General features: G+C 48.6%; 2 long non-coding RNA genes across 6 annotated transcripts in view; one reads left to right on the plus strand and one right to left on the minus strand.

The window, feature by feature from the left end:
- The window catches only part of LOC138837396 (uncharacterized), a 30822-nt gene extending 15597 nt beyond the window's left edge, over window positions 1-15225 (plus strand). For all 4 annotated transcript variants that reach the window (XR_011375314.1, XR_011375313.1, XR_011375312.1 and 1 more), the window contains one exon: window positions 15006-15225. This is a non-coding gene — a long non-coding RNA (uncharacterized lncRNA). The remainder of the gene's footprint in view (window positions 1-15005) is intronic.
- The window catches only part of LOC138837395 (uncharacterized), a 28012-nt gene that overhangs the window by 2588 nt on the left and 4043 nt on the right, over window positions 1-21381 (minus strand). Inside the window, exon 2 of one of the 2 annotated variants that reach the window (XR_011375311.1) lies at window positions 688-830. This is a non-coding gene — a long non-coding RNA (uncharacterized lncRNA). Of the gene's footprint in view, window positions 1-518; window positions 831-21381 lie in introns of both variants that reach the window. The other variant, XR_011375310.1, reaches the window with a different exon arrangement.

A 21381-nucleotide genomic window follows, 5' to 3' on the forward strand; every position in this document is an offset into this window, starting at 1 on the left:
GGTGGCTTGGCCCTCAGAGGCATCCCTAGAGGTGGTGGGATCTAAGCACATCACTACATTGACTGGGAGACAGAGAGCTGGGACTCTCTAGGGCCTCTCAGGTGTGGACTTCCCACTTAAGAAACTGTGGGCCCTGTGATTGGAAGCATGGCTCAAGTGGGAGAGTACCAGTTTAGCAAGAATGCTGCGAGAGACTGCAAGGCCCTGAGTTCAACCCCCATTACAGGTGTGCGTGGGTACACACACACACACACACACACACAAAGTAGAGGTTCTGTCAACTGCTCACTGGTGACTTAGGCCTGTAATGTCAGGAGGCTGGGATCTGAGAATTGTAGTTCAAAGCCAGTCTAGTTAGAAAACTCTGAAACTCCAGCTCCAAAATCTCTAGCAAAAAGTCAGGTGGGATATTTGGCTTAAGTGTTAAAGTACAAATATAGGATGCATAAGACCCTGAGTTCAAATCCCAATAACTCATCCCCACCCCCCCAAAAAAGCTACGCGTCAATGGCTCCCACCTGTAATCCTAGCAACTCAGGAGACTAAGATCTGAGGACTGCTGTTCGAAACCAGCCAAGACAGGAAAGTCTGTGAGACTTCTCTCCAGTTAATCACAAAAAGCTAGAAGTGGAGCTGTGGTTCAAATTGTAGCACCTAGCCTTGAGCAGAAGAGCTCAGGAACAGCACCTGTGTTCAAGCCTCATACACACTCACACAAGAGTGTGTATTCTGTGATGTCATGCCGTGCATGTTATTCTCAGCTATCAGGAAGCAGAGGTAGAAGGATCTCTATATTCCAGGCCAGCCAGGACAAAAGCCAGAGATTGTATCTGAAAAACAAAAAGCAAAAGAACTGAAGCATAGGGGCTAGGAAGGTGGGCTCAGCGGTAGAGTGCTTGCCTTGCATGCCTGAGGCCCTGGGTTCGATTCCTCAGCACCACATAAGCAAAAAGAAAAAAGCCGGAAGTGGCGCTGTGGCTCAAGTGGTAGAACACCAGCCTTGAGCTGAAGAGCTGAGGGACAGCGCCCAGGCCCAGAGTTCAGACCCCACGACCGGACCCAAAAAAAAAAGAACTGAAGCATAGCTCAAGTGGTAGAGCACATGCCCTGAGTTCAAGGGCAAGGGGAGGGGGAGAGGGAGGGGGGCGGGAGAGAGGAAAGAAAGAAGAAAGAAAGAGAGGGGCTGGGAAGTTGGCTCAGTGGTAGAGCGCTTGCCTTGCATGCCTGAGGCCCTGGGTTCCATTCCTCAGCACCACATAAACAAAAAGAAAAAAGCCGGAAGTGGCGCTGTGACTCAAGTGGTAGAGTGCTAGCCTTGAGCTGAAGAGCTGAGGGACAGCGCCCAGGCCCAGAGTTCAGGCCCCACGACTGGACCCCCCCCCAAAAAAAAAAAAAAAGAAAGAAAGAGAAAGAAAGAAAGAAAGAAAAGGAGTATAGGTTCTGGACTTGGAAAAACCAAGCTGAAATCCCAGCCTGCGATTAACAAACTGAATGGGAGGGGCACATGACCTAAATTGTCTGTGCCTTGGTTTCCTCAGTGATGAATATGAGTGACACTGATGATGTTTCCTAGTCCCACCAAAACAATTGTGGCTCAGGTCCAGATTCTTGGTCATTGCCCAATAAGGGTGAGCTTCAGTATCATTGTCATCATTATTAGAAGCAGACTGGAACTTAGTTTGTGGTTTGCACATTAGTTTGTTGGGGAGACAAAAGTCTGGTCCAACTAGCTTTGATTCCCCCAAGTCTGATATATATATATATATATATTTTTAATGCTGGTCATGGGCTTGAACTCAGGGCTAGACACTATCACTGAGCTTTTTTTGCTCAAGGCTAGAGCTCTACCACTTGACCCACAGCTCTACTTCTGGCTTTTTGGTAGTTAATTGGAGATAAGAATCTCATGGACTTTCCTGCCTGGGATACTTCAAACCATGATCCTTAGATCTCAGCCTCCTGAGTAGCAAGGATTATAGGCATGAGCCTCCAGTGCCTGGGCTCCAAGTCTGATTCTGTAGGAATGTACAGGTGCACATGTATATGAGATAAGGGTCATTTAGTCCCCTGCGGGGGTAGGGGGGGTGCCTCTGTGTCTATGTTTCACCATTTCAACTCTTAGTACCTAGGTCTTTTTTCTTTCTTTCTTTCTTTTGGGGGGGGGGTCCGGTCATGGGGCCTGAACTCTGGGCCTGGGTGCTGTCCCTCAGCTCTTCAGCTCAAGGCTAGCGCTCTATCACTTGAGCCACAGCGCCACTTCCGGCTTTTTTCTTTTTGCTTATGTGGTGCTGAGGAATCGAACCCAGGGCCTCATGCATGCAAGGCAAGCACTCTACCACTGAGCCACCTTCCCAGGCCCCTAGGTCTTTTTTCACTCTAGGATTATGTACTACCCCATACACTCCAATTTGGAGTTTCAGATGCCTACTGAGTGGCTGTCCTGGTTACTCTTAAGGGCTTGTCCCCCACCCCCCTTTTGCAGTTCTATCACTTGACACTGCCAGCTTGACACTGAAGCCTTCTGTCTTTCCCATCCGGCTAGTGCATGGGCCTCAGGAATGTTTGATGCTGAGCACTTGTGAGGGAGAAGAGGGCGGGGTTGGGGTGGTAGGAATAGGACACCTAGTTTGGGGATCCCTTTGAGAATGTGATTCTCACTTCCCTCCCTTGGGAAGGCAGATTGTGAGGGGCTGAATGAAGACTTAGGCATGTGGGGTTTAGATGTCTGGTTCAGTTTGGGGGACTGCTGGTGTCTGAAGTGTCACTCACCTAGGGCGTTTGGTCAGGAGACAGGGCTTTGCAAACTCAGAGACACAAACGGGGTTTGTTTTCTCTCATCTGCAGAAGCTAGATCTAAAATATACTGGGAATGATAAATTATACAGGAGTCTAGGCATTCACACAGTGAGACCAAAGGAAGATCGTCTTAGGGGAAGAACTAAGGTGCAGTGCCTATGTGCATCTGATGGTATAAAATAATATTTATTGAAATGAACAGCAAATGGGAACAAGGTTATTTTCTTTTTGCCGTTTTTTGTTTTCTTTTTGTTCTGTTTGTTCATTTATCTGGCTTTGGGACTGTAAGGGGAAGCACAGAAATGGAGGGAAAAAGGGTGAACAAATGCAGAGTGGTACTCACTAGACACTACCTTGAAAATGAACTATACAACTTGTAGGTGGGGTCGGGAGGGAAAAATGGGGGAGAGCAAGAGAAAGGGTGACATTATCCAAAAAGAAATGTACTTATTACCTGACTGATGTAACTAACCCTTCTGTACATCACTTTTATAATAACAATAGCAAATTAAAAAAAATAACAATAAAACCAGGGCTTTGTACTAGGGGGAGGATGCTGGGGGCAGACTCTTGTGCACAAGTGGGTTCAAATTCATTTGGGGAAGAGGTAGTTGTCAAAGTGAGGCTGGTGGGTGGCTGAGATGCTGTCAGAGTTCCTTCTGGATGGCGGAGTGTGTTCAGAGGCACCAGCTCTATTGTGGACCTGCTTTTCTCACATAGACTTGCTGCACATCTACTCACGCTTACTCACCTTCAGTCAGGGTCATACTGGTCCATGTGTTTTCAGACCCTATAGGTATAACATTACACACAACTTCACACTTGGGCACCAGGTACATGTATGCTAATGTGCGCATGTATGTGGCCACCCTGATGTGCCCATGCACACACCAACACCTGGCACACACAAGATAACGTATGCGCATCCCATGCGGGCAAACCTATAGATATTCGCTCTTCTGTCAGCTAATTTGTGTGTGTGTGTGTGTGTGTGTGTGTGTGTGTGTGTGTGTGTGTGTGTGTGTGTGTGGACTGTCTCTCACGAGAACAGAACTATCCCTGTATTGGTAAGTCCCTCAATGAATGGAAGTTGGTCTACCTCAGGGTCCACAATGCTTGGTCTGGAGTTACATAATATGGTATTGTTTGGATAATGACTATGGTGTCTAGCCCTGTGTTCTTTTTTTTTTTTTTTTTTTTGTCGGTCATGGGGCTTGAACTCTGGGCTTGGGCGCTGTCCCTGTGCTCTTGAGCTCAAGGTGAGCACTCTACCTCTTGAGCCACAGTGCCACTTCCGGTTTTCTAGTGGTTTATTGGAGATAAGAGTCTCACAGCCTTTCCTGTCTGAGCTAGCTTTGAACAGATATACTAAGATCTCAGCCTCCTGAGTAGCTAGGATTACAGGTGAGAGCTACCAGCGCCTGGCTTATTACCCACCCCCTTTTTTTTTTTTTTTTTTTTTTGTCAGTCGTGGCTCTTGAACTCTGGGCCTGGGCGCTGCCCCTCAGCTCTTCAGCTCAAGGTGAGCGCTCTACCACTTAAGCTACAGCGCCACTTCCGGTTTTCTGGTGGCTTATTGGAGATAGGAGTCTCACGGTCTCTCTTGCCCAGGCTGGCTTTGAACGGAGATCCTCAGATCTCAGTCTCCTGAGTAGCTAGGATTACAGGCATGAGCCACCAGCGCCGGGCTTTATTACCCCATTTTTATGTCTAAAGAGGTCCAAGCCAGATTTTGGTGACTCATACCTATAATCCTAGCTACTCAGTAGGCTAAGATCTGGAGGATCTTAGTTAAAGCTAGTCTGGGCAGAAAGGTCTGAGAGACTCCATCCCTGATTAGCCTACAAAAAATTAGAAAGCTGGGTGCTGGTGGCTCACACATGTAATCCCAGCTACTAAGGAGGCTGAGATTTGAGAATCAAGGTTTCAGCTAACCCAGGCTGATAAATCGGAGACTTTTATGTCCAGTTAACCAGCAAAAAGCCAGAAGTGGAGGTGTGGCTCAAGTGGTAGCATACCAGCCTTGAGTGAGAATACTACTTTTGATCAAGAGTACAAGGCCCTAGGGGCTGGGAAGGTGGCTCAGTGGTAGAGCACTTGCCTTGCATGCTCGAAGCCCTGGGTTCGATTCCTCAGCACCACATAAGCAAAAAAAAAAAAAAGAAAAAAAAAAGCCGGAAGTGGCGCTGTGGCTCAAGGGTAGAGTGCTAGCCTTGAGCTGAAGAGCTGAGGGACAGCGCCCAGGCTCAGAGTTCAGGCCCCACGACCGGACCCAAAAAAAAAAAAAAAAAGAGTACAAGGCCCTGAGTTCAAGTCTCAGTAGCAATGCGTGTGCGCGCGTGCACACACACACACACACACACACACACAAATGAACAACTAGCCGGGTACCAGTGGCTCACGCTGTAATCCTAGCTACTCAAGAGGCTGAGATCTGAAGATTGAGGTTCAAAGCCAGCCCGGGCAGGAAAGTCCATGTGAGACTCTTATCTCCAGTAAACCACTAGAAAACCGGAAGTGGCACTGTGGCTCAAGTGGTAGAGCGCTCGCCTTGAGCTGAAGAGTGCAGGGACAGTGACTAAGACCAGAGTTCAAGCCCCATGACTGGAAAAAAAAAAAAGGGAAGGTAGAAGGGAAGAGTTCTAGACAGGGAAGAAAGCATCTCAGGCCCGAAGCAGGGAAGAAAGCAGCCTTTCTGCTTTCTTCGTATAGACACTAGATGTAGCAGAGAGTAGAGTTGGGGTGGGGGAGGGGAGGGCACATAGCACTTTCCAAGACTTTCACATCAATCAGATTTGCCTGATATTTCAGGGCAGTAGATGGAGCAGGAATTGCTATGCCCATTTTACAGGTGAAGAAACTGAGTCTGAGCACCTTTGGGGCTAATCTGTCACCTGGTTTTTTAGACAGGCCCAGGCTTACTGTGAACCAAAGGCAGAACACACTGTGGATTCTTAGATCATGGCATGGGGTTTTGGAGTGAATACAATTATAGTCCTCAATGTACAGGGAGTACAGGGGAAGGATGAGAGACCCCTAAAACTCCACACTGAAGAGGTCTGTTACTGCCTCCCTTGTAGTCCATGGCCGTGGCCAGCTGGAGTGAATCAGCCTGATGAAGTCACCAGCTTCTGCTTCCATGCAGCCTGCGCTCCCTGACCTGGGAGGCGCCTGCCAGGGGCACCAGCCAAGCTTGAGGAGGGCGGAGCAGCTCTCCAGGTCACTCTGTGGTAGTTGATTTAGTGTGTGTATGGTGGGGGGGGGGGCACTGGATGTGTCCAGAGCCATTAGAAGCAGCCTGGTGTCTGAGGCTCCTCTGTCATGCCATTCCCTGCTCTTCTCCCCTTGTGTCTGTGGTGACTCGCTAGAGTCTGGGTTCATCAAAATCAGTTTATGCCAAAGGAAATTAATTTCTGACTCTCAGAGATGGGGTGTTGGGGAGGGAGAGTATCTCTAGGCGCAGGCCTGTGACAGCACTCCAGGGAAAGGTTGGGACTCTGCAGCACGGCTTTGGTGATGTTGGTCTCTGAGCAGGGAGCCTGGAGCCAGAGGTCCTGTTAATTCTGGGGTGTGACTAAGGGTTCAGAGGTGCCTCCTGGGAAACCAAGGCAGGAGATTATGAGTTTGAGACTGGCCCAGACTACATAGTGAGACATTGTCTCAAACCAATCCCCTAAGCTAGAGCTGGTGGCTCATGCCTATAATACTAGCTGCTCAGGCAGCAGAGATCTGAGGATCACAGTTCAAAGCCAGCCCAGACAGGAAAAATCTATGAGGCTCTTACCTCCAGTTAACCACCAGAGAAACCAGAAACCAGAAGTGGAGTTGTGACTCAAAGCGATAGAGTGCTAGCCTTGAGCAAAAGAGCTCAGGGTGAGTTTCCAGGCCCTGAGTTCAAACCCCACAACCAAAAAGAAAAAACAAAACAACCAAAAACCCAATAACCCCCCCACCCTCAGAAATTTGCCTTTTAGTATCAGTGAGAAAACCCCAGATTTTCCTGTCTACTAATTGTTTCTCTACTTTCTTCTCTTCCTTCTTTCCTTTCCTATTTCCACAAGTATCTACTGAGCATACTCACTGTGTGCCGGGCACTGTCCTATGCGGAGGGACACATGGAATATACATTCAGGTTGGGAAAGACTGGCAGGCTGGCAGAGGAATAGGAAATAGCAGATTGGGAATTGAGCCAGGAGAACATTAAACTTGAGTGATGTGGCCAGCTTACCCAGTGAGGTCTGGGAAGATCCCTCTCAAGAGCAGACGAGTAAGCTGATGTGAGTTTCTAGAAGATGGCAGCTTCTGAGTTATGAAACACATATTCTGAAAGTGCAGCTCTGTTGTGGCTAGTGCAGGTGCTGGGGTATAAGAAGGGTGTGTGTTACGGGTGGGAGAAGGAGCAGCAGATGTAGAGGCTGCAGACTCTGGGTGAGGGCCCCTTTTGGAGGCCTGGCTGTTGCCTGCAGCCACCTGTGTGTCTCAGCCTGGTGCTGATTGGGTGGCATGATGGGGTTGTAGGCTGAGATCAGTTGGCTCTGCTTCCTGCATGTATATATAAATTAGAAACAATGGGTTGCCTATGGGTAAATTCACAAGATAAATGGGACATGTCAAAAATCTTTGGGTGGATAGTGGCTGGGAATATAGCTTAGCAGTAGAGTGGTTGCCTAGCATGCATGAAGTCCTGGGTTCGATTCCTCAGTACCATAGAAACAGAAAAAGCCAGAAGTGGCGCTGTGGCTCAAGTGGTAGAGTGCTAGCCTTGAGCTGAAAAGCTGAGGAGCAACACCCAGGCCTTGAGTTCAAGCCCTAGGACTGGCGAAAAACAACAACAAAACAAAACTTTGGGTGGAACAACTAGCCCATCCTGGAGAGTTTGCCCTTCCTCCCTTCCTTCCTTCCTTCCTTCCTTCCTTCCTTCCTTCCTCCCTCCCTCCCTCCCTCCCTCCCTCCCTCCCTTCCTTCCTTCCTTCCCTTCTTCCTTTCCTGTGTCTCAAACTCTCATTTATTCTGCCTTGAGAGCTGTGATCGACTATAGGTGTCACCACACCCAGTGTTTTCCTCTGTGTGTGTGTGTGCGCGCGCGTGCATGCGTGCGCACGCGCTGCTACTGGGGCTTAAACTCAGGAGGCCCTGGGCACTGTCCCTTAGCTTTTTCGCTCAAGACTGGTGCTCTACCACTTGAACTACAGTTCCACTTCTGGCTTTTTGGTGGTGAATGGAAGATGAGAGTCTTACAGCTATGAACTATGATCCTCAACCTCTTAAGTAGCTAGGATTACAGCCATGGGCTCTCAGCTCCATTCACACACTAGTTGTGGGCCTGGGGGTTGAAGTGTGATATACCAGGATTTAGGCTTAAGTCTTGTTGTGGCTCTAGATGATGAATTGAATATTGCTGAGCATAGAGCCTAGTTAGCACTGAATCAATGATAAACTTCTTACCTCTCACATCCCTCCCTGCCCCCACCCCCCCATCCTGGGTCCAGGGCTTTGTGGCTTAGAGCATGTTTTGTTGTTAAGTTGAGGTAGTTTTACATTTTCAAGGCTATGACCTCATCCAGTCCAGGCAGCCATCACACTGGGCAGGGAGAAATAACCTGAAGGTTCTGGTGTGTGCCTATGAAAATAATAACTATCTTTTATATGGGCAACTCATATTTTCTTCATTTTAGGCAAAGTACTTTTGGAAAATTTCACTGTTTTTTGGGTGAGTGCAATCATAGTACTCGATGTACATGTGTGAAAATGAGCTAGGAAACTTGATAACATAGGGTGGGGATGGGATGGGTGGGAGGGAGGGGGGAGTGAAGGAAGGGTGGCTGATCAATCTGCATGGCACACAGAAATAGACATGTGAACTGAAACTTGTTTGGAGATAATAAAGAAATAAAAATAGCATACTTTTTTTTTTTGTGGTTGGTCGTGATGCTTGAACTTGTGGCCTGGGCACTGTCCCTGAGCTCTTCAGCTCAAGGAAAGCACTCTACCACTTGAGTCACAGCACTACTTCCTGTTTTCTGGTAGTTAATTGGAGATGAGTCTTACAGACTTTCCTGCCCAGGCTGGCTTTGAACTGTGATCCTCAGATCTCAGCCTTCTGAGTATCTAGGATTACAGTTGTGAGCTACTGGTACCTGGCCAGAGCATTTTTTTTTTAATTAAAAAAAAGGGGGGGTGGGAATCTGACTTGTAGTTCTGAAGTAAAGCACCAGTCTAGAGTTCAAACGCCCATCCCACAAAAAATAAATAAACACACAAAAGAAGAAAATTTCATTGGATTTATTGATTTGTAAGTCCCCCGTCCTTTTTTTTTTTTTTTTTTTGTCAGTCATGAGGCCTGAATTTTGGGCCTGGGCACTGTCCCTCAGCTCTTCAGCTCAATGCTAGCACCCTACCACTTGAGCCACAGTGCCACTTCTGGCTTTTTCTGCTTATGTGGTGCTGAGGAATCAAACCCAGGGCCTCATGCATGCAAGGCAAGCACTCAACCACTGAGCCACCTTCCCAGCACACCCCCCCCTGCCCCATCCCCCTTTTTTGTTGTTGTTGATACAGAGTCTTGCTGCATTGTCTAGGCTAGCTAACCTACAACTCCTCCTTCTGTTTTAGCCACCTGAGTGCTGGGATTACAGGTAAGCCAAACCTGGCTTACTCATTTTTTGGGTACAGCTATCTATGGCTCTATCCAACAAGGCCTTAAGCTCCCTTCCACATACATTGTGCTTCCTGAGTAGAAATTTGGGAGTTTTACACACACACACACACACACACACACACACACAAACACACACACACACACACACACACACACACACACACACACACACACACACCATTTGCCTTGGGGGAGTGAAGACCTCAGCCTTTCCCTGAGAGTTGCTTTAGAGACAGCCAGTGAGAGTTGGGGTCTCAGACAATAGAGGTGGACTTTGTAGGGAAAGGGGTCTGCATTCTCAGATGTGAGTGCCCTGCAGTCTGGCTGGTCCCCTGGGTATGAGTGACCCCTTCAGCCCTTGGCTGGGGTCTGAATGGCAGTTTGAAAACTGGATGGAAGCTATAGAAACTAAACAGTTGGAGCCGGGCACCTGTGGCTCATGCCTGTAATCCTAGCTACTCAGGAGGCTGAGATCTGAGGATCGCGGTTCAAAGCCAGCCAGGGCAGGAAAGACCCTGAGACTCCTATCTCCAATAAACCACCAGAAAACCAGAAGTGGCGCTGTAGCTCAAGTGGTAGTGCACTTGCCTTGAGCTGAAGACCTGAGGAATAGCGCCCAGGCCCAGAGTTCAAGTCCCATGACCAAAAAAACCCCCCAAAACAAAAAACTAAGCAGTTTGGCACTGGTAGCTCAGATCTGAAGATAGAGGTTAAAACCCAGCCCTGTTAGAAAAATTCAGGAGAATCTTACCTTCAATTAACCAGCAAAAAGCTAGAAGTGGGGCTGGAAAGATAGCTCAGTGGTAGAGTGCTTGCCTTGTATGCATGAGGCCCTGGGTATGATGACTCAGCAACACATAAGCAGAAAAAGCCAGAAGTGGCACTGTGACTCAAGTGGTAGAGCGCTAGCCTTGAGCTGAAGAGCTGAGGGACAGCACCCAGGCCCAAAGTTCAGGCCCCACAACCGGAAAACAAACAAACAAACAAACTAGAAGGGGAGGTGTGGCTGAAGTGGTAGAGTGCCACCTTTGAGCAAAAAAGCCAAGTAAAAGCACAAGTCCCTGAGTTCAAGCCCCAGTACCAGCCTAATATAAATGAGCAAATGAATGGATAAATAATATAAAAATATTCTTAAAAACCCAGCTTCCTGGGGCTGGGAAGGTGGCTCAGTGGTAGAGCACTTGCCTTGCATGCATGAGGCCCAGGGTTCGATTCCTCAGCACCACATAAGCAAAAAGACAAAAGCCGGAAGTGGCGCTGTGGCTCAAGTGGTAGAGCGCTAGCCTTGAGCTGAAGAGCTGAGGGACAGTGCCCAGGCCCAGAGTTCAGGCCCCATGACCGGACCCCCAAAAAAAAAACAAACCCAGCTTCCTAGCTAGGCACTAGTGGCTCATACCTGTAATCCTAGCTATTCAGGAAGCTGAGATCTGAGGATCATGGTTTAAAGCCAGCCCAGGCAGGAAAATCCATGAGACTCTTATTTACCAATTAGCCACCAGAAAACCAGAGGTGGTATGTGGCTCAAAGTGGTAGAATGTGAGCCTTGAGCAAGAGCTCAGGAACAGCACCTGAAGTTCAAGCCTCATGATGGACAAAAACAAACAATGATAACAAAAAACTCAGCTACCTTAAAAAAAAACCCAAAATAAAACAAAAACAAAAAACCCCAACAACCCAGCTACCACTTGGATAAATAAGATTTGTCAAGCAGATGTGTCCCAGGAAGAGAACAAAGATCTGGGTATGAGAAAGGAGGTTCCTCCAAGGAGCTTCCCCCATGGGGTGACTATGGACTACCTTTTTTTTTTCAGCCGTGGGGCATGAACTCTGGGCCTGGGCACTGTCCCTCAGCTCTTCACCTTGAGGCAAGTATTCTACCACTGGAGTCACAATGCTACTTCCAGTTTTCTGGTGGTTAATTGAAGATTAGAGTCTCACGGACTATCCTGCCTAGGCTGACTTTGAACCCTGATCCTCAGATTTCAGCCTCCTGAGTAGCTAGGATTATAGGCAAGAGCCACTGGTGCCTGGCTAGGACTGTTTTGAGTGGCTCAGATTACTTTGGCTTATGAATGGCAGGTAAGTCTGACCTACCCCTTTCCACCTCCACAGTGGTTTGGTCTTGGGGCTTGTCAGGCCTCTGATACTGACCAGCTTGGCCAGTATCCATTCTCTGGCAGTACCTGGGCCCCCTATGCCTCCTATGAGAAGGTCCCAAAGCTCCCAGTTTGTGGTATGTACAGAGAAGCCACCTGCCTGCCAAAGGCTAGAAGGGCTTTTCAGGGGAGGGCTCTCTGAACAATGTCCTAGAGGAAAAAGAAAATCTCCAGCCCAGAGAGGGCAGAGAGTTCCAGACACACAGACAGATGGACCTGCACAGATGTGGGAGAGAAAGCCTGCCTTACTTGCCTAGTGAGGATCACAGAGACCTGATGGAGCAGTGGCTCTGGGCCTGGGAGCCTTCTTTACGCAGGTTTCATTGGAAGGTTAGCAATGTCCTCTGAAGCCCAGTAGTGGCCTAAGAGGTTAAAGTCCAGCCTTGCTCCTGGCCAGCCCAGAAGCTGAGGGTAGGAGCTCCAGTGCCCAGATCCCTCCCTCCCACTCCAGAGCTGGAAGTGTTTGGCAAAGCAACAAGGCTGCCTTTGTGTCCCTCTGTGGGTCCAGGCACGTCTGGCCTAGCCTAAGCGGCTGCTGGTTCCAGTGCCCTGTGATCCCAGCTGGGTGGTGCAGGGTGGGGTAGGCAGGGCATTTGTTCTCAGTATCAGTGCCCCCAGTGTGGCTGCCTGATGTCCTCCCTTTCCCTACTCCCCCACCAGGACCCCCTATGAATCCCAGGTGGCACTCCTGTGCCTTGGTTCAGTTCAGGGGTGTTTGTGGGGCTGCAGTGAGGCCCCGGGCAAGTAGCAGTGGGCGGGGGTATGCATAATGGGTGGGGACTTGCATAAAGGTGGGAGCTGAGTGAGGCATATCTCGGTGCTTGCTGTGTACTGCAAGAGGTGCACAAGGCATATCCCAGGGCAAGTGTGTAAACGTGCACAGGACATGGCTCTTGGTGCAAGGGGTCTGGGCTTGAGCGCATGAACAGCCCCTAGCCTGACCAGAACAGAGCGCTGCTGTCTCCACCGCGCCAACAACGAGGCCTCTTTCTCAGTGCATAATGTCCCCTCTGTATTGTCTGCTGCATGCCTGGTGAGGAGAATTTTAAGGCCAATCCTTTTCAAGGGTGGAGGTTGGGGGATGATGGAAGCCTTCTGGGGAGGGCAGGGGCTCCCAGGCCCATCTCAGTTCTATGTGTAATAAGTCTGGGGTATGTTTGGGGCCTCCCTCCCCCACACCCACTTACCACCCATACAGGGGCAGCAGAGGGAAGTCAGGGAATCCTAGAAGCCTCTACAGGAACACCCTCTCCCCTCCTCACATCCTGAAATATGTGGCTCTGCTCTGCTCCAAGCCCTCCTTGCTCGCAGTGCTCATCCAGACTTCAAGACCTTGAGATGGGGATCTCTTTCAAGGAACTCACTCTGGTAGCCCTTTGGGTCACTGCCCTGACCCATACTTTCTCCATGCTTCCCTTAGTAAGCACAGACCAGCCAGCTGTTGTCAACCTCCTGGTTCTTGGATCTCCTTTACACACTTAGTGATTATTGAGGACCCCCAAAAGCCCTTGTTCATATGGTTCTATTAGATTAGACTGGAGATGTTGCTCAGTGATGGGGTGTGTGTGCTCAGCATATACAAGGCCTTGTATTTGATCCCTAACACTGAAAGAGAGAGGGGGGAGGGAGGGAGGGAGAGAGAGAGAAAAGAAAGAAATAAGAAAAGAAAATTTAGGTTGAATATTATAGCATATTTTTGTAATTCCTGAAGAGGATTCCAAATGAGGATCTCTTTTCTTTTTTGGTCAGTCATGGGCCTGATCTCTGGGCCTGGGCACTGTCCCTCAGCTCTTTAGCTCAAGGCTAGAGCTCTACCACTTTAACCACAGCTCCACTTCTGGATTTTTCCTGCTTATGTGGTGCTGAAGAATTGAACCCAGAGCCTCATGCATGCAAGGCAAGCACTCCACCACTGAGCCACCTTCCCAGTCCCTGATCTTTTTTTTTAAATTGCTATTATTTGTACAAAGGGGTTACAATTTTTAAGTCAGGATATACATACAACGTCAACTCTTTCTTCAGTTTCTCCATTTCCCTCCACCTATCCCTACCCACAGTTACACAGCTATTTATTTGTTTATTTATTTATTTTGGTGTCAGTCCTGGGGCTTGAACTTAGGGCCTGGGTGCTGTCCCCTGAGCTCTTTTGCTCAAGGCTAGCACTCTACCACTTTGAGCCACAACGCCACTTCTGATTTTCTGGTGGTTAATTTGAGTTGAGTCTCATAGATCTGGGTGTCCGTGGCTTATACCTATAATCCTAGCTACTCAGGAGGCTGAGATCTGAGAATTACGGTTTAAAGCCAGCTCAGGCAGGAAAGTCCATGAGACTCTTATCTCCAATTAACCACTGGAAAGTGGTGCTGTAGCTCAAGTGGTAGAGCCCTTACCTTGCTTGGGCTGAAGAGCTGAGGGACAGCACCCAGGCCCAGAGTTCAAGACCCACAACCTAGCAAAAAAAAAAAAAAAAAAAAAAGAGTCTCATGGACTCTCCTACCTGACTGAGCTGGCTTCAAATCGTAATCCTCAGATCTCAGTCTCCTGAGTAGCTAGGATTATAGCCATGAGCCAGCAGCGCCCAGCACATAGTTCAGTTTTTTACAGTGTGTATATTAAATACAATGACTGCATTTGCTCACTTTTCTTCTTTCCCTTCCTGAGCCTCCCCTTTCCCACCCCCCATAAAGGCAAAACAAAAAAAGAAAAAAAGCATGTTTCCATTTCTTGGAATTCCTTTCCATAAATAGTACTTTAGATGTTCAGAGGAATTAAACCTTTGGATTCCTCCCTTACATACATATACCTTCCTTTAGTCAGCTGGTACAATGCATAGAGCCCCCATATATATTTCCATGTTTAGTTATATTTTAGATCTAGGTTTCACATATGAGAGAAAACATGAGCCCTTTGTCTTTCTGAGCCAAATTCACCTCACTTACCATGATTTGTTCTAGATCCATCCATTTCCCTGAAAATCCTGGGGCTTGAACTCAGGGCTTGTTCAGTCTATGAGCGTTTTTGCTCAAGCATAGTGCTCTATCACGCTGAGCCACAGTTCCACATCTGGTTTTTGGTGACTAATTGGAGATAAGAGTCTCAAGGACTTTCTTTCCTGGGCTGGCTTTGAACTATGATCCTCAGATCTCAGCCACAGTTGTCCAGCCAGGAAGGAGGAGCTTGAGTTCAAGGCCAGTCTGGACTACACAGCAAGATGCTCTCTCAAACAAAAAACCCACCCACCCACATGGGGTAAGCAGCCATGTTCTGATCTTTTGTTTAAGCAGCTATAACCAGGTGGGCATTTGGGTTTTGGCAAGAACAGATCCATCAGATCAGTGGTTTATTTTTCTTTCAGTGTTCTCTTTTTCTTTCCCCTTTCTCTTTTTGTTTTTCAGAAGCCAAGCTTCAGGCTCCAGCCACATTCCCAACCTACAGGATCACCTGCCTGAGCCCAGGGGTAGCAACACTGAGCAACCACTGGCACGTGACTGCCATGCCAGTGGGGAAAGGCAGCCACTCAGTCCCCAGAGCCCTGAGCCCTGAGGAGATTGCAGAATCGCCTCCATTTTTGCTTCAAAATAAAAACCACAGTAAACCATGCATCCAAAACTTACACGTCGGCTGAAATTAAAATAGCTCCTTGCTACGTTTTCTGGTTTCGGTATTCTGGAACGTTCATGGAAGCGGAACCAGGCAACTGGTCTGCGTCTCTCACTTGTTTTTCTGGAGCTCCTGTTTTGCTAGGACCTGGGTACATGCCTGTCTCCCCCTGGAACAGACCCCAGATGGATCTGGGGATCCTCTGGCCCCACATTTGAGGCTGATCCCTCCCACAAAGTATCCAGACCTCTGCATCCCCCATGGGTTCTTGTAGTCAGGGTTGTCCTAAAGGTCCCTTCCCACCACTGCTCCCCAACAAGGTTTCCAGCAACCCCCCCCCCCCAGCCCCTCCTGCTTCTGGGGAACCTTGTGGCTGGGCCCGTGCCTGCGGCGAGTCTCACCCCAGTATTATTTTAGTCGCAGACAGACACGAGGCAGATGGTGACAACATCCCTTCCCCACTCCCCACTGACGAGCCGTTGTCGCCCTGAAGCCTCAGGGTTCTTCTCCCTCAGGAATATTTCAGTCTCGACTTGGTGGCTAAATGTGGCTGTTCGTGTGAGACAAGCACACATCTGCGCCTCCTTCTCCCCGCCCCCTGCCCATTTCCTGGGGCTGAGGAGGCCCTGCCCACTTCCAGCTCCGCCCTAGCTCCTGTTGCCCTACTGTGTGCCAGACACCAGCTCATCAACACAGCACCACTAGCAGGGGTGGTGCCCACATGATAGATGAAAAAGTGGAGGCTCAGAGAAAACTGGGGTCCAAGCAGTGCCAGGAGAAGGAAAGGAGACACAATGTGCTACTTCTACTTCTGACCTCCATGCCCCACCCCAGGTAGGCTACTCTCCTTGCAGAACTCCTGTAAGCTCATTTCATGTGCTACACCCATGAGCCAATAGTCTGAAGCTGGTCTAGACCTGTCTGCCCATCTTTCACCCCCTTGGATTGATCCTGGTTTAGGAAGCACAAGGGTGATCATTATGAGCATCAGGGGAGGAGGGAGGAAAACATGGGAGGAGGGATAGAATGGAACAGGCCTCAGTTTGAATCTCAGTTCCACTATAACTTTGGGCAAATCATTTAATCCCTCAAATTCCTTTTTTTTTGGGGGGGTGGGTGGGCTTGAACTCAAGGGTCTGGGGGCTGTTGTTTAGATTTTTCACTTAAGGATAGCACTCTACCACTTGAACCACAGCTCTACTCCACTTCTGGCTTTTTTGGAGATTAATTGGAAATAAGTGTCATGGAGCTGAGTGCCAGTAACTCATGCCTGTAATCGTAGTAACTCAGGAGGATGAGATCTGAGGATTAGGGTTTGAAGCCAATCTGGGCAGAAAAGTCCGTGAGACTCTTATCTCCAATTAACCACCAAGAAACCAGAAGTAGAGCTATGGCTCAAGTGGTAAAGCACTAGCCTTGAGCACAAAAGCTCAATGCCCAGGCCCTGAGTTCAAGCCCCAAGACCAGCAAAAAACAAAGTGAAAAATAATACTACACAAAAAAAGAGTCTGATAGACTTTCCTCCCTGGGATGGCTTCAAACCACAATCCTCAGACCTCAGCCTCTTGGGTAGTTAGGATTATAGGCATGGGCCACTGGTACCCAGCAAATCTCTCAAATTCTTTGTCTGTAAATGGCACAGCAGCAGTGTGCCCTCCCCAGCCCTCATTCTGAGAGAAGACTACAGTATTCTCAGCCTCGAAAGCAGTGCAGGAACATAGCACATATTCCATCAATGATATGTGTAGTGGGATTCCACTCAGACCATGCTAGTTCTCCTTGAAGCTTAAACCCCAACAAGGCCTGGGGCCAGCTCTGCCTTGGTGACCCACTAAAATCTGAAGTTCATCTCAAGAGCCAAAAGGAGTGTCTCTGCGCTTCTGCCCAACCCCCATAACACAAGTGCCTTTAGCCTGAGGGGCAGGCCCAGGGCCTAGCCAACACAGGGCTCTGGTGCCAGAAGCATGTGGTAGTCAGGCTGAGATTGTTTTGGTTCTCTCAAACCCCCTACTCTAGCCACTCACCCTGACTGACCATGGATGGTGACACTGGACAGGGGCTCGCTCTTTGAGAGCATGGGATGCGTTCTTGGTGGGGAGAATATGTCTCTTCCCAAGCAGTCCTCCTAGCTGTGGGCTTTCTACCTCAGCATGGTCCCCTCCCCCAAGTCTCAGCTTGCCTTCTTCTGGGCCAAAATACACACTGACAAAGCATCACAGAGAAACGCCCACCACCACAGTGACTCTCATCCCCCGCAGAGATACACAGAACAGACATATGAAAAATGTATACTGAGTGCTGGGGATGTGGCTCAGGGGTAGAGTGTTTGTCTAGCATGCATGAAACTCTGGGTTCGATTCCTCAGTATCACATAAACAGAAAAAGCCAGAAATAGAGCTGTGGCTCAAGTGGTAGAGTGCTACCCTTGAGCAAAGGAAGCTCAGGGACAGTGCCCAGGCCCTAAGTTCAAACTCCTGGACTGGCAAAAAACAAATAAACAAACAAAAACTGTACAGTGGTATATTTGCCAGGTGCTGATGGCTCACGCCTGTAATCCTACTACTCAGGAGGATGAGATCTGAGAATCAAGGTTCAAAACCAGCCCAAGCAGGAAAGTCTGTGAGACTTTAATCTCCAATAAACCACCAGAAGACTGGAAGTGGCACTGTGCATCAAGTGGTAGAGCACTAGCCTTGAGCTGAAGAGCTGAGGGACAGCTCCTAGGTCCAGAATTCAAGCCCCACAACCAACAACAAGAATAAAAAAATGTACACTGAGCTCAGTGCTGGTGGCTCCCACCTATAATCCTAGCTACTCAGGAAGCTGAGATCTGAGGATTGCAGTTCAAAGCCAGCCTGAGTAGGTAAGTCCCTGAGACTCTTACCTCCAATTAACCACCAGGAAACCAGAAGTGGTACTGTGGGTCAAAGTGGTAGAGCACTAGCCTTAATAAAAAAAGCTTAGACAACTGACAAACAACAAAAAAAAGCACACCACCCAAATAAAAGCATAAATTCAAACATGTGTACAGCTCAGTGCAGTGCATGGTAAGGTACATAGTTCATAAGCATGCATGTCAAAGAGCACCTCAGGTACCAGGGTCACAAACGCATTCAGCCCAGGCTTTACCCATACAATCACACAGTATGGCTGTTTACATGTGTGTGGCATAATCTGGCCCATCCTAAGTGCAAAGTCCTGGAATACAGGTATGCACAACAGGATATGAGAGACCTGCCATGCAGAGAAGCTGAGGGTATCTCCCATGTACATGGATAGAAGTGAGTTCTAACAGCCTGGTGCTGGTTGATGAAAAGACATTGGCCAGTCTTAGCTCAAGTAGGGAAGAGAGGGGTAGGCCAGGCCCAAGTCTACCCTGGGGAGTGGGGCTTCACAGACTAGGATCCAGACTTTGGGGCCTACAACAAACAAACCCTTTATGGTTACAGAAGTTAGGTGTAAGCCAGATGCCTAGAGCTCATGCTTGTGAGCTACTCAGAAGGTTGAAATCTGAGGATCATGGTTCAAAGCCAGCCTGAGGCAGGAAAATGCATGAGACTTTTTTGTTGTTGTTGTTGTTGTTGGTCGTGGGGTTTGAACTCTGGTCTTGGTTGCTGCCCCTGTGCTCTTCAGCTCAAGGTGAGCACTCTACCGCCTGAGCCACAGTGCCACTTCTGGTTTTCTAGTGGTTTATTGGGGATAAGAGTTTCATGGCGTTTCCTGCTGGTGCTGGCTTTGAACCCTGATCCTCAGATCTCAGCCTCCTGAGTAGCTAGGATTACAGGCATGAGCCACTGGCTCCTGGCTGCACGAGACTTTCATCTCCAACTAGCTATCAAAAAACTGGAAGTACCATGTATGTATCTACACTACTCATGTCTTCTGCTGATGTAATGCTTTGGCTAAGTTTTCTTACCCTATTTTCTTCTTTTCTGTTTTAATTGTCAAGGTGATGTACAGAGGGATTACCTAAGTAAGGTAATAAGTACATTTCTTGTCAAACTTGTTACCCCTTCCCTCATTTTTCTCCTACTTTCCCTCCCTCCAATCCCCTCCCCCAAGTTATACGGGTCATTTCCAACATATTGTCATTCTTCCACTACATTTAATAAAGATGATGATATTGGAAAAAACTGGAAGTAGGGTTTGGAGGCATGGTTCAGCACCAGCCAATGAGCGAAAGTGTCAGTTACTGAGTTTGAGTCCCGGTCTTGAACCAAAAAGAAAGAAGAAAAAGCCAGAAATGAAGGTTTGGCTCAAGTGATGAATGCCAGCCTTGAGCAAAAAAGCTAAGGGACAGCACCCAAGGCTCTTGTTCAAGCCCTTAGCACTGGCATAAAAAAAGTAAAAAACAGAGGCTGGGAAAGTGGCTTAGTGGTAGAGTGTTTGTCTAGCATTCATGAAGCCCTGGGTTCAATTCCTCAGTACCACAGAAACAGAAAAAGCCAGAAATGGAGCTGTGGCTCAAGTGGTAGAGTGCTAGCGTTGAGCAAAAGAAGCTCAGGAACAATGCCCAGGCCCTGAGTTAAAGCCCCAGGAGGACTGGCAAAAAAAGAAGAAGAAGAAGGAGAAGGAGAAGGTGAAGGAGAAGGAGAAGAAGAAGAAAAGAAAAAATAAGGTCAGAGTTAGCTGGATGTCAGCAGCTCATGACTGAAACCCTAGCTACTCAGGAGGCTGAGATCTGGAAGACTGAGTTTTGAAGCCAGACTGGGGAAAAAGTCTACAAGATTCTATCTCCAATTATCCAGCAAAAAGCTAGGTTGGGCTGGGTGCTGGCGGCTCATGCTTATAACCCTAGCTACTCAGGAGGCTGAGATCTGAGGATCTAAGTTCAAAGCCTACCCAGGCAGGAAAATCTCTTATCTTCAATAAACTATCCCACTCCCCCAAATTTACCAGAAGTAGAGCTCTGGCTCAAGTGGTAGGGTACTATCCTAGAGCAAAAGAAGCTCAGGGACAGTGCCCAGGCCCCGACTGCAAACCCCAGGGCCAGCTCTCTCTCTCTCTCTCTCTCTCTCTCTCTCTCTCTCTCTCTCTCTCTCTCTCTCTCTCTCTCACACACACACACACACACACACACACACACACTAAGCTGGAGGCATGGCTTAGGTAGTGGAGCAAGCAAACCAAGCAATTCAAGACCCTGATTTGTAACCCTAGTATCATTATCACCAAAAAAAAAAAAAGGTCAGATGCTAGCCAGGTGCCCTGACTCTCTCTCCAGTCTCTACCTCTTCTGAGCCTCTGTTTCTTCCTCTGTAATAAAACCACAATACCTGTGGTGCAAGGCCCTAGTAAGGATTCAGAGAAGGCATCAGTGCAAGGCCCTTTGTGAATTCCATGAGCCTCCGTACTAGGAAGATCTTCCCAGAACAATCCAGCCACCAACCTTTCCCTGCAGCTGACAGGCGGCCGCCACCACAGCCGCCACTGCTCTGAATTATTCAGGAGCCTCCAGGCCTCCGTGGCAGCCCTTCCCTTCTCCCTCATGCCAGGCTGTCAAAGCAGGCCTCGGAGCCTGTGCCAGGGAGCTGCTGACCTCATGGACCCTGAACTGCCATGTCTTCAGGGGGAGGGAGTATGAGTGCAATAGGGCGGGAGTGTGGGTGTGTAGCTTAGTGTGACGATGAGAGTGTGCCTGTGAGTGTGCTAGGTGTGAGTGTATACATGAAGCAGGATGGAGAGAGTGACACTGTCAGGGTGTGTGGGGGTGACTGTTTGTATGGACTGATGTGAGGGTCAGGGGGCTGTGAGTGGCTGTGTGCAAATATGTGAGAGTGACTGAATGTTAGTGTGAGGACTGGACAAGTGTGTGTGTGGCTGTGAGTGGACTGCAGTGTGAATATGGAGCCTGGCCCCTCCTCATTTGTGGGGAAGCCAGGCTAGGAGGAATGGCTGTCTTTCCTACTCAGGAGCACGCAGATATCTGGCTTTCAATTCTAGCCAAGAGAGAAAGATTCAGCTCATCTTTCCCTTCAGGGTACAAGGAGATAGAGACTGGATGGGTATGCAGCAGCTGGGTGGTCAACAGGGCCTAGAGTCTGTCTGTGACCTTCTTAGACTGCTGTCAGTATGAACAGTAAGGTGTGTTTAATTTGTTGCCCAACTGAGAGCCTCAGGAGAAATGGGGTTCTCCTCAGGCATGGTGGATCACCCCTGCAATCCCAGATA

The sequence above is a fragment of the Dipodomys merriami genome, unplaced genomic scaffold (assembly GCF_024711535.1).
Source record: "Dipodomys merriami isolate MVZ:Mamm:240054 unplaced genomic scaffold, mDipMer1.0.p SCAF_27, whole genome shotgun sequence".
Classification (NCBI taxonomy): Eukaryota; Metazoa; Chordata; class Mammalia; order Rodentia; family Heteromyidae; genus Dipodomys; species Dipodomys merriami.